Here is a 16,048-nt window from a genome sequence, read left to right as displayed (position 1 = left end):
CTGCTAACTCCTTGGGTAACTCTCCGGTCATGAGTGTGTTGACATGGCTCTTGCGGCTCAACGCATCGGCTACTACGTTAGCCTTCCCTGGTTGATAATGCAATCTCATATCATAATCCTTAATGAGCTCCAACCATCTCCTTTGCCTGAGATTCAACTCCTTCTGCATGAAAATGTACTTCAAACTCTTGTGATCCGTGTACACCTCACAATGGTTTCCGATGAGAAAATGTCTCCATGTCTTCAACGCATGCACTACGGCTGCAAACTCCAAATCATGTGTCGCATAATTCAACTCATGGGGTTTAAGCTATCGTGAGGCATATGAAACAACTCTTCCCTCCTGCATTAGCACTGCTCCAAGTCCTCGACGAGAAGCATCGCAATATACTTCATAATCCTTGCGTTGATCTGGCAGAATCAACACTGGCGCTGTAACCAAATGTTTCTTCAACTCCTGGAAACTAGCCTCACATTCCTCAGTCCAATTGAATTTGGTGTCCTTCTTCAACAACTCGGTCATAGGTTTTGCAATCTTCGAGAAATTCTCAATAAATCTCCAGTAGTATCCTGCGAGTCCAAGAAAACCCCGGATCTCTCCAACTGTCGTGGGTGACTCCCAATTTGTCACAGTGTTAACCTTAGTGGGATCTACTGCTATTCCTTCTCCGGATATAACATGTCCAAGGAATCCAACTTCTTTAACCAAAACTCGCACTTGCTGAACTTGCCATATAACTGATGTTCTCTGAGCTTTCCAAGTACCAAATGCAAATGCTCCTTATGCTCTTCTTCATTCTTCGAATAGACCAGAATATCATCAATGAACACTACGACGAACTTATCCAAAAACTCCATAAACACTTTGTTCATCATGTTCATGAAATAGGCGGGTGCGTTAGTCAGGCCAAATGACATAACGGTGTACTCATATAGCCCATACCTTGTGGTAAAAGCTGTCTTGGGTATATCCTGCTCTCGAATCTTGAACTGGTGGTATCCTGATCGCAAATCAATCTTGGAAAATACTTTAGCTCCTTGTAGTCGGTCAAACAGATCATTGATCATCGGTAGTGGGTACTTGTTCTTGATTGTTACTTCATTCAATCCACGATAATCAACAACCATCCTCAACGATCCATCTTTCTTCTCCACTAGAAGTACGGGCGATCCCCAAGGTGACGTACTTGGGCGAATATATCATTTATCCAGTAACTCCTTAATCTGCGTCTTAATTTTCCAAATCCTTAGCGGGCATCCTGTACGGTCTCTTTGATATTGGCCCAGTGCCTGGCAAAAGCTCAATCAAAAACTCGATGTCCCTATCTGGTGGCATGCCAGGCAACTCCTATGGAAATACGTCAGGGAAATCCTTCACCATTGGCACTTCCTCCTGTACAACTCCTGATAAGGAATTCACTTGAGTCCTCTTCGGCACATGCCGGGATACATACTTAATCCTTCTCCCTTCTGGGGTAGTAAGCAAAATCGTCTTACTGGCACAATCAATGTTTCCTCTATACATCGATAGCCAATCCATTCCCAAAATCACATCCAAACCTTGCGACTCCAAAACTATTAGGTCTGAGTGGAAAACATGCCTACCTATGGCCAATGGCATCTGAAAACATCCTTGGCTTGCCATATACTCTGCTCATGGCAAGGTTACTAACATAGGTGTTCTAAGAACTTTGGTGGGGAACTTAAACTTATCCACAAATCCCCTTGATATGTATGAATGCGATGCACCAGTATCAAAAAGAACGATTGCAGTAAATGTCTTAACCAAAAACTTACCTATTACTGCTTCAGGCTGTGCTTCAACCTCCTCCACATTAACGTGGTTCACTTGTCCTCTGTTGAAAGGGTTCGGCTTCTTCCCCGAGCTTCCATTGCCATTTCCATTCTTAGCTTCCGGACAATCAGTGGCATAATGTCCAGTCTTCTGGCAGTTGAAACAAGTAACGTGGCTTAGATCCTTCTTGGCTGGGGTTGATGGGTTGGTACGGTTCTGTCCGTTGCTTCCTCCGTTCCCATTGCCATTCTTGGGGCCACTATGATTGTGCGAGCTCCCTCCATTGTGATTGTGACCTCCATGGTTATGCTGAAGGTGTCCTCCCGAGTTTGGGGTAAAACGAGGCTTCTGGTGAGCTCCTGTACTGTACTTTCTTTGTCCATACTTCCTCTTACGACTCTCAATCTGCTGCTGCTTCCCTTCAATCATGAGAGCTCTATCTACCAACTCCTGGTAGTTGTTAAAAGTTGCCACCATCAACTGCATGCTCAGCTCATCATTCAGTCCTTCCAGAAACTTCTCCTGCTTAGCTGCATCCGTAGCAACGTCATCTGGGGCATAACGTGCTAACTTACTGAAATCCTCCATGTATTGGCCAACGGTACGTCCTCCTTGGCATAAGTTGCGAAACTCACGCTTCTTCATGGCCATAGCTCCTGCTGAAACGTGGGCAGTACGAAAAGCTTGCTGAAACTGGTCCCATGTGACAGTGTCAATGGGGTGAGTGGCTGTGTAATTCTCCCACCATGATGCTGCGGGTCCATCAAGCTGATGTGCGGAAAAACGCACTCTCTCCGCATCTGTGCATCCTGCAGTGGTCAGCTCCCTTCCAACCTTGCGGAGCCAATCATCTGCCACAATCGGCTCGGTGCTACTGGAGAACACCGGCAGATTCAGCCTAAGAAAACGGGCTAAGTGATCAACAGGTGGTGGTGGTGGTGGGTTGTTGTTGTTGTTGTTGCCTTGGTTCTGAACTAGCGCTTGCATCAGGGCATTCTGCTGCTGAATCAACTGAGTGATCTCCGGTGGGAAAACAAATCCGATGTCGCGTCTCGGAGGCATCTGATGGGTTTTAGAAAAGATGAGAAAATAGGATAGAATGAGGTCTAGAGGGAAAACACTACCCATATGCACATGAGACAAACATAATCATATCACTCCAATCAATTCAAACAAGGCAAACAATCGATCTAACTATCGTTACAAAGTGCTTGGACTATACTATATACATGGTGGAATACTACTACTAATTTGGTGGTCTACTAGAAAAATTGCTCAGTCGAAGATTCCATGATATCTGCTCCGGCTTCATCCTCCCAATCATCATCACTGAGGTCCGAGTCAGTGCCGTCGATGATGATGTAGTTCTCCGGGCAAGTAGATTCATCATCATCTCCTCCTGGTGCTGGGTCTCCCATGAAAACTCCTAGCTTCTTTGTCAGGTCGCCATTCTTCTCCACTAGTGCGACGATTTCCTCCATATAATCCTCGCGTGTAGCCTTGAGTTCTTCCTCCGGTTCCATGATCCTTGTCTTTGCCTTCTTCAGTTCTATCATGTCTGCGCACATCTGGTTCTCCTAGCGACGAATGTGCTGGTTTAACTCCTGAATGAAAGCTGCAATAGATCTATCCTTCCTGGTGCTGATTATCTCCCATTGCTCGTCTCGGCGCCCACAAATCTGATAGATAGTATCCTTGAGATCATTGTGGTGCACTTCTCCATTGCGTCCCATGGTGATGTGGGCTGCCATGCTCTTTCCTAGACTCCAGGTTGGTGCATCAAAGGAAAACTCTATGGGCTCAGTGACTGGCATGAACGTCCTTCTTGGAACTTGAACTTGAATCATCCAGCGCTCCTCTTCTGGTAGTGTGGCGTTGTAGGTTCTGGTGAAGCTTGGTATTCCGATGTTCAGGTACTTAGTAACTTCCTTCAAGTGTCGTCCAAAAGGTGTATCCTCATCCGGTTGGGCGAACTTGTTCTTTGCATCCGCCATCCTAAAAGAGTGGAAGAAAGGAGAGGAGTTAGAAATGAGAAGAGAGTAGTGATCTAGGGCTTTAGCTTAGTGGTCGTGTCCTACAGTCAGCGTGTGCTCTGATACCATCTTTGTAGCGACCAGACCTACAGTCTAGTCTCTGTGCATTAGTGTCATCCCTGGATCGGTAATGCTGACACGCACAGTACTTGAAGGATTTATAATAGAGTAGCAATCACACACTTATTACATCGAATGTCTCAAAAGATAACTTAATACAACAAATATGGCTTAAGGCCATCTAAAACGATAACAGCGGAAGGCTTGGAAGATAAAGTGAGTACATCAACTCCAGCGGCACCACTGAGTATAAGACCACGACATATGGCACCTTCTCGTCGTCTGAAAAGTCTGCAACATGATACGTTGTAGCCCAAAAACGGGTCAGCACATGGAATATGCTGGCAATGTAACACATAGAGAGTAATGAACAGAATAATGCTATCACTACATGCATGTTTGGCTGGTGGAAAGCTCTATGGTTACAGTTTTGTGAAAATCCAATTTTTCCCTACCACAAAGGAATAAATTTTATTTAACTATCATGGTGGTTGTTAAACATTGAGAAGGTACCTCCAACTCAATCCCAATTAAGAACGTGATTAACCCAATCAAATTAAAATATGTAACATGATGATGAGATTCACATGATAATCCAAGAGCTAGATACTCAAGATGTCCATAACCGGGGACACGGCTAACCATGATTAGATTGTACACTCTGCAGAGGTTTGCGCACTTTTCCCGACAAGACTCGATTGCCTCCGCTTGATTTCTCGCACCACATGGTGTTTGAGAAACGGATGACCGAGACACAGTCTTTCAGAAACAATACTCTTTACTCCGGGTGGACAGTTACACCTACTTTCCTCTACATCTGCTAGCCCACCTCTTCAAGAGGTCATGTAACCTACTCAACTATGCTAGAGCCCATAATAGCTTGTGGCTGCACACGGAAGTTTCTAGCATGAATAATCTCATGATCCCTTAGAGTCTGGGTGGCGGTCCATAGGATGATCACACTGGTACTCCGGGATATCCAAAAATACAGGCAACACTGGGTTCTCCAGGTGCCTCAATCCACCCAGATGTAAATTAAAGTAGCCACCTTAAGTTGAACCATTAATTAACAATCTCACATCTGTCATGGAAAAATTCACTCAAACCCAATCCACGTCTACGAGCATAGCATAGCAATATAAGCAAACGTAGAACTAACTCCCAATGGTTTGATATAAACAGGGCAATAGGTACTACCTCAACTACTTCCCAAAACCCACATTTTAATTAGATCCTAATCATGCAATAGTGTTACTTGCCTTGCTGATGATCCGTGAAACCTAGAGACTCGTAGTAGCACGCTTCGCACTCCGGGTACTCTATCGCAAACAAACAATACATACATAAGCAATCAAGAAAGGGTGCACAGATAAAACTCAAAATAAGAGATCTAACCAGAAAGTTCAACTTAAGAACTCCGGTTTGCAAAAAGAATCAAATCGAACGTAGCAACGAAACTCAAACGGCGAAAGAAACAAGCTGCGTTTACTAATCTGGACCCAAGTCAAATTTTACAGTAGCAAAACTTGTTTGAGTTGGTTAATCAGAAGGAGGGTTTCGAGACGAAACTCTAGGCGCTTGAATCGCCTGATTCCGATAAACGAGCGAAAAGTTATATTAAAATGAAAAACAGATCTGAAATCGCGATCGAAAATAATCGCGAAAAATCCGAGAAAAAGAAAAACTGACGAACATGCTAACGAACGAACGTTCGCTGTCTGCGGTTAAACGACGAAAGCCGTTCGTTAAAACGAATGTATGGACGAACGTCCGCGAAATAGACTAAACCGGAAAAAACGATCTGATAAAAAAATAAACCGGGGTTTTCTAAAAAAACACGCACGGTTATCCGGAGAAAATCGGCGGCGGCGGTGTTCAACCTCGGGTGGCGGGACGGCGACGGCGGGGGCGGCTCCGGCGTCGGGCGGGCTCGGTGGCGGGGCTCCGGGCGGCGGCGGCGGCTCCGGGGCGGCGATGGCGGCGGCTCCCGGCGGCGGGGCGGCGACGCGGCGGCGGCGGCGCGGAACCGGCGACGGTGGTGCGGTTCGGCGGCGGCGGCGCTAGGGTTTCGCGGGGGCGGGCGGCTTGGGCTGGCGGGGCGGCCTCGCGGCTTATAAAGGCCGGCCGGGCCAGAGTCCAAGCCTGACACGGCCCGGTAGGTCGGTTCTTTTTTTAAATTGGACGTGCAGAAAAAGAAAAAAAAGAAATACTAAATGTACTCCAAAAATCCCGAAATAAATTTTCCCCGTCCTCTAAAAATAAGACGGACAAGATGAACATTTATTTGGGCCTAAAATGCAATTTTGAAAAACGCATATTTTCCTAATTCAAATAAAATCCAAATAAAATCAAATATTAGTTTTTAATATTTTTCCTCCAATATTTCATTATTTTTGGAGAAGTCATATTATCCCCTCTCATATAATTGATATGAAATATTTTCGAACAAAAAATAATTAAAACAAATGATCCTATTTTCAAAATTTGAGAAAACCCAAATATGAAAATAATGAAATCCCCAACTCTCTCCATGGGTCCTTGAGTTGCGTAGAATTTCTAGGATCACAAAACAAAATGCAATAAAATATGTTATGCATGATGATCTAATGTATAACATTCCAAATTGAAAATTTGGGATGTTACATATGCTTTTCTTGATTTCTACCTTCGTCGATTTCAGCATCACGAAGAGCTTGGGGATTACTTTCATCATCCCTTGCATATTATAGTTCATCACTAAGTTCTAGTAACTTAGTGATAGTGACTAGAGAATTCTGTCAATCATTATCTTATCTGGAAGATTAACTCCCACTTGATTCAAGCGATTGTAGTACCCAGACAATCTGAGCACATGCTCATTGCTTGAGCTATTCTCCTCCATCTTTTAGCTATAGAACTTGTTGGAGACTTCATATCGCTCAACTCAGGTATTTGCTTGAAATATTAACTTCAACTCCTGGAACATCTCATATGGTCCATGACGTTCAAAACGTCTTTGAAGTCCCGATTCTAAGCCGTTAAGCATGGTGCACTAAACTATCAAGTAGTCATCATATTGAGCTAGCCAAACGTTCATAAAGTCTGCATCTGCTCCTGCAATAGGTCTGTCACTTAGCGGTGCATCTAGGACATAATTCTTCTGTGCAGCAATGAGGATAATCCTCAGATCACGGATCCAATCCGCATCTTTGCTACTAACATCTTTCAACTTAGTTTTCTCTAGGAACATATCAAAAATAAAACAGGGGAGCTAAACGCGAGCTATTGATCTACAACATAGATATGCTAATACTACCAGGACTAAGTTCATGATAAATTTAAGTTCAATTAATCATATTACTTAAGAACTCCCACTTAGATAGACATCCCTCTAGTCATCTAAATGATTACGTGATCCAAATCAACTAAACCATATCCGATCATCACGTGAGATGGAATAGTTTTCAATGGTGAACATCACTATGTTGATCATATCTACAATATGATTCACGCTCGACCTTTCGGTCTCCAGTGTTCCGAGGCTATATCTGCATATGCTAGGCTCGTCAAGTTTAACCTGAGCATTCTGCTTGTGCAACTGTTTTGCACCTGTTGTATTTGAACGTAGAGCCTATCACACCCGATCATCACGTGGTGTCTCAGCATGAAGAACTTTCGCAACGGTGCATACTCAGGGAGAACACTTATACCTTGAAATTTTAGTAAGGGATCATCTTATAAAGCTACCACCGAACTAAGCAAAATAAGATGTATAAAAGATAAACATCATATGCAATCAAAATATGTGACATGATATGGCCATCATCATCTTGTGCCTTTGATCTCCATCTCCAAAGCATCGTCACGATCTCCATCGTCACCGGCATGACACCATGATCTCCATCATCTTGATCTATATCAATGTGCCGTCACATGGTCGTCTCGCCAACTATTGCTCTTGCAACTATTGCTATCGCATAGCTACAAAGTAAAGCAATTATTTGGCGCTTGCATCTTATGCAATAAAGACACAACCATAAGGTTTCTGCCAGTTGCCGATAACTTCAAACAAACATGATCATCTCATATAACAACTTATATCTCATCACGTCTTGACCATATCACATCACAACATGCCCTGCAAAAACAAGTTAGTCGTCCTCTACTTTGTTGTTGCAAGTTTTACGTGGCTGCTACGGGCTGAGCAAGAACCGTTCTTACCTACGCATCAAAACCACAACGATAGTTCGTCAAGTTAGTGCTGTTTTAACCTTCTCAAGGACCGGGCGTAGCCACACTCGGTTCAACTAAAGTTGGAGAAACTGACACCCGCCAGCCACCTATGTGCAACGCACGTCGGTAGAACCAGTCTCGCGTAAGCGTACGCGTAATGTGGGTTCGGGCCGCTTCATCCAACAATACCGCCGAACCAAAGTATGACATGCTGGTAAGCAGTATGACTTGTATCGCCCACAACTCACTTGTGTTCTACTCGTGCATATAACATCTACGCATAAAACCTGGCTCGGATGCCACTGTTGGGGAACGTAGTAATTTCCAAAAATTCCTACGCACACGCAAGATCATGGTGATGCATAGCAACAAGAGGGGAGAGTGTTGTCCACGTACCCTCGTAGACCGAAAGCGGAAGCGTTATGACAACGCGGTTGATGTAGTCGTACGTCTTCACGATCCGACCGATCCAAGTACCGAACTGTAACAGCCTGGATTTTGGCCCTTTTCTTTTTCTTTTTGATTTATTGGTTTTTGCTCTGTTTTTCTTTTTGGAGTGGTTCTGTGGCCTTGTCACCTGGGAAATCATCCTATTTTTCCTTCCCAAGTGGCTCATCATTCTCAAAACCTTGCCAAGATCTTGTCACTTCACTGCTTGACCAAACCCTAAAATCTTTTTCTAGGAAATATTCCTTTTTCTACTAAAGGAATAACCCTGTCTGCCCTAGGTTGTGAAGCAACCTTTATTTCCATCACTCCTTAAATTCCCAAATAATTCTCATAAATTGTTTGGGTCATATATTTCTCAAATATGGCAAAATATTTCATTTTTCATGTTTATCATCTTGCTCAAATAATTCATTCCCTATTCTGCCCTAAATGGCACATTGCGAAGCAAGTGCTATTTTTTTCCTTTTCCCAATTGACCTCAAACTCCTTGGACACCTTTTCCTGTCCATATCATTGCCACATGCCAAAACGCAACCTCATTTGTTTAGTAATTATTTAATTATGATTTTCCAAAGTTTCTATCCAGAAAGAAGCTTTGTGAAGGAGGTGCAAGCTAGGCATGTCCAAATGAGTTGCCATTTTGCATGATCCCTCATATCATCATATCATAGCCCTCCACCAAAGTAGAGCTCATGTCATGCCTCCATGAGAGCTCATCTTCAATTCTTTGATTCTGTCCAAAATTTTAGTTTGTGAAGCAAGTATATTTTATCTTACTCCATTATGGCTGCCAATTTTTCTAGGCCTTCTATTATCCATATAACCTACCTCCACCCATTTTGGGCATGGTTCGTCAAGCCATTATGCCTCTAGAATTTTTGCAAGTTTCTGGTCAGCAAGGATGTTTGTGAAGCAAGTACAATTTTGGTGAATCCAATTGGTATGAAACTTATATAGCATCTTTATATAATCAAATCATGAAACCTTGCCAAATTTGAGCTCAAGTGGCCACACCATTTGAGTGCATCATCCAAATCTCATTTCTGGACCAGATTTGGCAGTTGCAAAGAACTATGATTTATCTTGATCCAATTCTTCTCCAAGTTACCAGGATGAAAGTTCTTCTTACCCTCAACCTCGCGGACAACTCCATTGGATCCAAAACCCTTCCTATTGATCACAAGTGCTCACCCATGTTTACTGCAGTAAACTTCAGAGGGTTCTTACCGTTTAACCAGATCACTTTTAACCAAGCTACCACCGTAGATGAGACCTACCCTGGATGAACTTACCACTAGACATCATGTTCAAGCCTCTCTCCCCCGCTACATGCCATTGCACGCGGTGACCGCGTTAATGGCATCACTGTGCACGCGCTCTGTGTGCAGTGGCCGTGCCCAGTGGCTGTTTGTGCTTCGGCACCTCCTCCTCTCGTCGCCTTAGCGAGCGTGACCGTGTCCATTGTCTTCCTCTAATCATCGCAGTTCCCGTGGACCCCTCTCCCCCTCCGTCCGCTTCCTCACAGACACTCGCCGCCGAACGCCCACGAGAGCACAATGGCGGTTTGGCTCTGTTCGTCGCCGTCGTCATCCACCCTGCGCCCCCTTGGCCTCCTCTACCCCGTGAGAGCCTCCACTGCTCCTCCTCGTCGCCTAACTCCGAGCTCATGCGCGTGGGCATGCATCCGCGGCGCCGTACACGCGTCTGCGGCGGTGACATCGCGGCACACCCCTCCCTCGCCTATATAAGGCCACCCCGACCCCGTCTTGCTTCACCACTGGCCTCCTGCAACCCCTCTAGCCTCCCCTGACCTCTTCCCCGAGCTCGAGCCGCCCTCCATGACCACCATTGCCGCCATGGCCGCCGGCCATGCTCGGCTAAATTCACTCAACACCGTCCCCCTCCTTACCTTCCACCACCACCAGAGGTCTCCACCACCACCCTCGAGCCTCCCCAGCCCCTCCACACTTCGCCGGAGCACCTGTAGCCGCGAGCCCGTCGACGCCCGCAGCTCCCTTCCGCCGAGGCCAACGCTCCATCGTTTCCCGAGCTCCTCGGCAGCTGCTATGCCTGGGGACGCATTCGTCTCGTCCCCCAGAATCCGTAGGTAGGTCGGGCATCGCCGGAGATGGCAGGTAGCTCCGGCTATCGCCGACGTGCGCCGGCACTGCCGTGGCCAGGCGCGGGCGAGCGCGATGGGGACGACGACCTGGGGCGAGCGAGGCGACCTGCAGGCGGGCCCCGCGCATCTGCCACTCCGCGTTGACCCAGCCGGGTGCTGACGTGGATAAGTGGAAGCGCCTTTTAGGTGAGTGCGCTTTTAGTTCTTTCAAAGCGTATTTCGCTTAGTACGCTTTCATTTGCCCGAAAGCGTATTTCCTTCTTCTGTTATCGGGAGTGCGTTTTCCTGTTCAGAAAGCGTATTTCTGATTTTGCGCCTCTCCCTTATCCACTCAGGGACCTGTTTGCTGAAGAAATATTCACAGATTTGTCCTTCTTCTTCCACACCTTATAACTCCTTAACCGTAACTCCGGATGAGGTGATTCCAAAGCCCACTTCTTCGTTTCGTCGAGCCCGTTCTGTTGGTAACATTTTCACCATGTTTTGACATTCTGAAAATACCCATTTTGCCCTTGCCCTTAATCAGCCCCTTCCGAGAGAGATCTGTTTCCCTCGATTCGTTCCATGAGCTTCTCGCACTTTCTCCCGGTGATTTCTTCCACCCCAGGCAAGCCACACCCTCCATTTGCATGATTGCAATGCAGTGACATGGTTTATTCATTTGAACTTGTTTAAAATATTGTGTTAGCTATGTATGATTTGTTCATGGCATTTCTCGGAGTATTGTTTGATCTTGATATTGCCATGATATTTCTTGGAGTTCTAGGATTAATATTTTGATGATTATGTGGATGACATGTGCCTTTGGATTCTTAGTGGCTATTATGTTTATTCCTCATGATGGTATCTGGTATTATTTTGGAGTATTAATTTGGATATCATGCTGCTTTTGGATTATTAGTGGTTAGTATGCTTATTTTCATGATGCTAGTTGATGTTCGGTTACTTGGAGTATTATTTTTGGAGATGATGTGTACATGTGGATCTTAGCCGAATAGCTTTATTCTTGTCATTGGAGTCGTAGGACTATTGTTTTCCTATTCATCATGATAGTAGTGTTGTGCTACCCTTGGAGTATTTTGAGATGATGAGATTATGCTTGGATTATTTGTTGGATATTGCTATGACTTGGATTATAGGTTGATAGATGATATCGGAGTATCAGTCATTAATATTGTATTTTGGGGTTAAATTCGGTCATTAAGTTGGTCAGGTGCCACCGAACCGGGCTTTTTCCAGTGCAACCACATTTGCCTTTTATGGGAAGGCCCTAATGCGGTCTATTGTCGTGCCTCTCGTCGGTGCCTCCAACTAGGGAAGGTTATGGGCATGCTTACCTTGGCCCGGTAAGCAGACATAACCTTGTGTGCCCGTTGTTATTGTTATGGATCCGGTACCCGTGAGGGACGTTTTGGCCACGACGGTGGTCGTTGTGTCTTTGGTAGACACGGGGCCACCCAGGACTAGCCCAGTTGGGAGCGGGTCGGAGTGGCCGGGAGAGTGTCATGGTAGTAGATCGGTTTTGTCGGAACGCCGTTGGTCCACCCGAATGGGAGTGTGAGGCCATGGGTTCCGTGGTGTGGGTAAAGTGCGCTACCTCTACAGAGTGTGTGTGTTTAATCTATCGATAGCCGCGCCCTCGGTCATGGGCATGGGTTCGTACTAGGTCCCACCATTCGATCAACACTCACATGACGGAATGACTTATAGGTGATTTATATGATGATATATTGTGAGCAGTAACAGTTTGGCAGGATGTTGATGATGATGTTGGAGACCAAGTGTTGGTCATGGTTGTGATCGCCGGAAAGATCACAGTTTGAGACCAAGTGTTGGTCATGGTAGTGATCGCCGGAAAGATCACCGTGTGGTTTTGATCATGAGTTGATCAAGATGGTATATTGCTTGGCCAGTTAGCCAAGAGAGATATGGTTATGGAGATCTGAGATGGTGATTTATCAGCATTGTATTAGTTTCATCTCATGGTTAGTAGTTGCTTCATCATGGTAGTTGTAAATTAATTAACCTGTTAATGCTATGTTATTGTCTTGCCTTGATGTTTATGGTTGTTGTGAGCTTGCAAGTACATTGAATGTACTCACCTGGCGTGTCATGCAAGATTGCAGGTGATCCCGTGATTGCTTGATTGCTTGTCGAGGTTGCCGTGCGTGCGAGCTAGATCGTGTCCCAGCCAGAGTCCCTGCGTAGTGGAGTTCACCACCTTCATCGTTGTTCTGCTGCTAGAAGTATTCTGCTGCTACGAGTTGTTCTGCTGCTAGCATAAAGCAAGTATAGTATCGCAGGCGTGGTGTCGCAGTGCTGATGTGCTTCTTTGTAACATCAGACCCTTGTAATTATTATTCTTGTAATAAGAGCTGATTTGTTCTATGTCAAGCAGTGCCGTATTCCAGAGACTTCTCCTCGATCTCTGGGCTGGAATACGGGGCGTTCCGGTTTCTCTGAGCCAGGGTGCCACAGGCTTGGTATCAGAGCAGGTCTGGCTGTAGGATGCCCTAGTCAGCGTGAGCGGTAGAAACCGGTAGTTTAGAGGTGGTCTTGTTTGTTGCATTTGGTTGCTGCAATTGTTTGTTGCATAGCATGCATGTAGCCTTATTTTTTTACTAACGGTTTAATCTGGTGATGTAGATGGCATCGGTCCGGATCCACTACAGCTCAGCCTTTGCATTTCTCCAGTTTTCTTTTCTTGCTCATTCTTCGGTGTTTGGCGTCATTTCTGTCCCAGCAGAGTGATGCCAAGTGATCCTGACACTGTTTGCAAAAATGATGCTCAGGTATCGCACCAAGTTATTTCCTTCAGCCCCACCTTTTGTTTCGGTGGTAGACATGCTTCTATCACGGATCATCCTTTTTCTTGTCATTTTGGCAACCCTTAATGATCGTAGTTATCAAGAAAGGGCAATGTCAGTAGCCTCAGTTTTTCCCCGCTATCCTATTTCTTGGACGAGTACGGATCTTTTTCCGTCCGCTTGATAATAATGTGGTTGCGACCTTCGTGTCCCGCTACATGATTACCGAGTAAGTCCTCACCTCCAAGCTAGTCCAGGCTGCTACCTGGCTAAGCTAGCACTTGGTGTAGCGCTGTTTACACCAATTCTTCCACACATTTATTCGTCCTCGTGCACACCGTCACAACATGCTAGACCGTAGAACCAGAGATCCCGCGAGATTTGTGTGCTTAAGTAGGCATGCATATTGTGTGACTAGCAGTAAAATGTGACATTGATTGTGTGTGAATTGATTGTTGTTGTGTGGTTTTGTTTAGTTGAGTTTTCTTTTGCTTCTTTATTTTTGGGCCCCGGTGTTACATTATTTTTCCCCTATAAAGAGTTGCTCATCAACTGACACCGGACTCGAAGAAGTAATAAGTATTTCAAATAGTTGGAAGAAGCTCAGCTAAACATTATGGCCTTCTCAGTCAACCGCATGATATAAGGAATATCTGCTCAGAATGCCAATTGTGTTTTGGATTGATTATCTGCATCAATTCTACAGCAGTAATGATCCAGCCAGCAGAAAGACAAGTCAAATGCAAGACCAACGATATATTTTTCAGTCCAAGGTATGGATCATAGGGAAAGTTTTGGCTCAGCAATAAATGGTACTTGAAATATGTTATACTCCAAGAGAAAGTCGGGATGTGATATGCTCAAGGAAGACAGTCAAACAAATTTTCTCATGCAATTAATCAGCCGCAAAATATTATGGACGTGTGCATGGATTTCAGTCTGCATATCAGTATGAAGTTTTGGATATAAGAAACCCAGCATTATTCCACACGCTATCGGAAGAAATTTATGAGGCAAGGCTCCTCAAATTTTTCCTCGGCATGGTATGTGAACAATTTCCGGCCCACGGTACCCGGTCTTTCTCAACAAGATACCTCGGTAAAAGCTTCTGACCGACGGAAATGAATTTTTCTCAACAAGCAAACCCGAGGAGAAGCTTCTCAAGTACGGAACTCAAGTATCTCCTGCACAATAATCCGACCAAGCTTCGGGTGTAAGCTATCGAGATTTCTTCTGCACGCTACCCAGACAAAAGCCTCGAGCAGAATCTAAGAGTCTTCCTCAGCAAGCTACTTGGATGGCTTCCCTCGTAAGCCACCCAGTCCGCGTCAGTACCACACTATACACCGTCCTCCGAGATTATATGATGAGTTGGCGGTATATGGCAGTACATCTCAAGGATCAAATTTGCAATAATTTTGTCAGAGGAACAATTCAGTCAAAACATATGGCTGCTGCAATAATATGGTATTCAGTTGCATATGATTATTATACATATGGCACGCATGTATCCCGGGTCAGATCGGTCAGTCATACGGGATACGGCACTGATCCAGCAGATATACCTAAGAAAGGTACGGACCCAACAACCTCATAAGTCATGCAAATGAAGATAAGCAGAGATACACACCTTATGTAATGCAAGGATCGACAAGATCTGAATATGACATCGCAGAAGTAACAATCTTGACAATGGCCACCAAGGCCAATATTCCGCACCTACAAGGGGATCTCGTGAACTCTTGTCACCTTCTTGTATGATTGGCCTCAGCAATGAGCTCCGTACAGCTACAAACCCCGAGTATATGTCATATATGTGCGGACACAGGTCAGAAAATAAGCGGAAGGAATAAATGCCAACAATATTGCACTAGCCACAGTCATGGTCATACGAAGAATCAAGGGCATGTGTGGCCAAGTTATTTCAGCAAGGTATCCTGACAAAGAAAATCATGACCGTTAAAGGGTGAGACTGACAACAAAGGTATGATGTATTTTGCACGACCATCAGGGTCCGGATACCCAAATCAGTTGGAGGCCATAATTCCATATGGATCCACAAAGACATACACCTTCAGCGGCCTACTCTATTTACAAGGATTTTCATATCCTGCTGACCCGCTTGACATGGTTAGTGCGGAATATCCAAGTCTGTTCTGTTAGATCCAAGATTCCTTTGTAACCTCAACGGTTTGACCTCAACGACAGAGTTAAAACATATCACAGCGTATTACCAAAAATGGGTATACCGACAAAACGAGAAAGTCAAAAGCCGAATAATCAGCTCAGACCCGGTATACTCGCCGACGGAATCAAGTACACGGTCAGTCTGTCAGGAAAAGCATTTGTCCGTCAGCCCCTGTCGGGCAAAGTCTCAAGATGTAAATGTTTGAGGTATGACATAACTATAACTCCATACACCATTATATTGCTCACGACGGAAGGCAGTCAAATCTCTGGTATATGCCACATGCTCGAGCCAAAGGAAATAAATCAAGATGAATCAGTGCCACCTATGAGCAGTCAGATCCCGTCAGAAGATGGCCATGATTAATTCTAAGCATTTATT

This window comes from Aegilops tauschii, chromosome 3 (assembly GCF_002575655.3).
Source record: "Aegilops tauschii subsp. strangulata cultivar AL8/78 chromosome 3, Aet v6.0, whole genome shotgun sequence".
Taxonomy (NCBI): Eukaryota; Viridiplantae; Streptophyta; class Magnoliopsida; order Poales; family Poaceae; genus Aegilops; species Aegilops tauschii.
Note: the sequence above shows the minus strand (reverse complement) of the source record.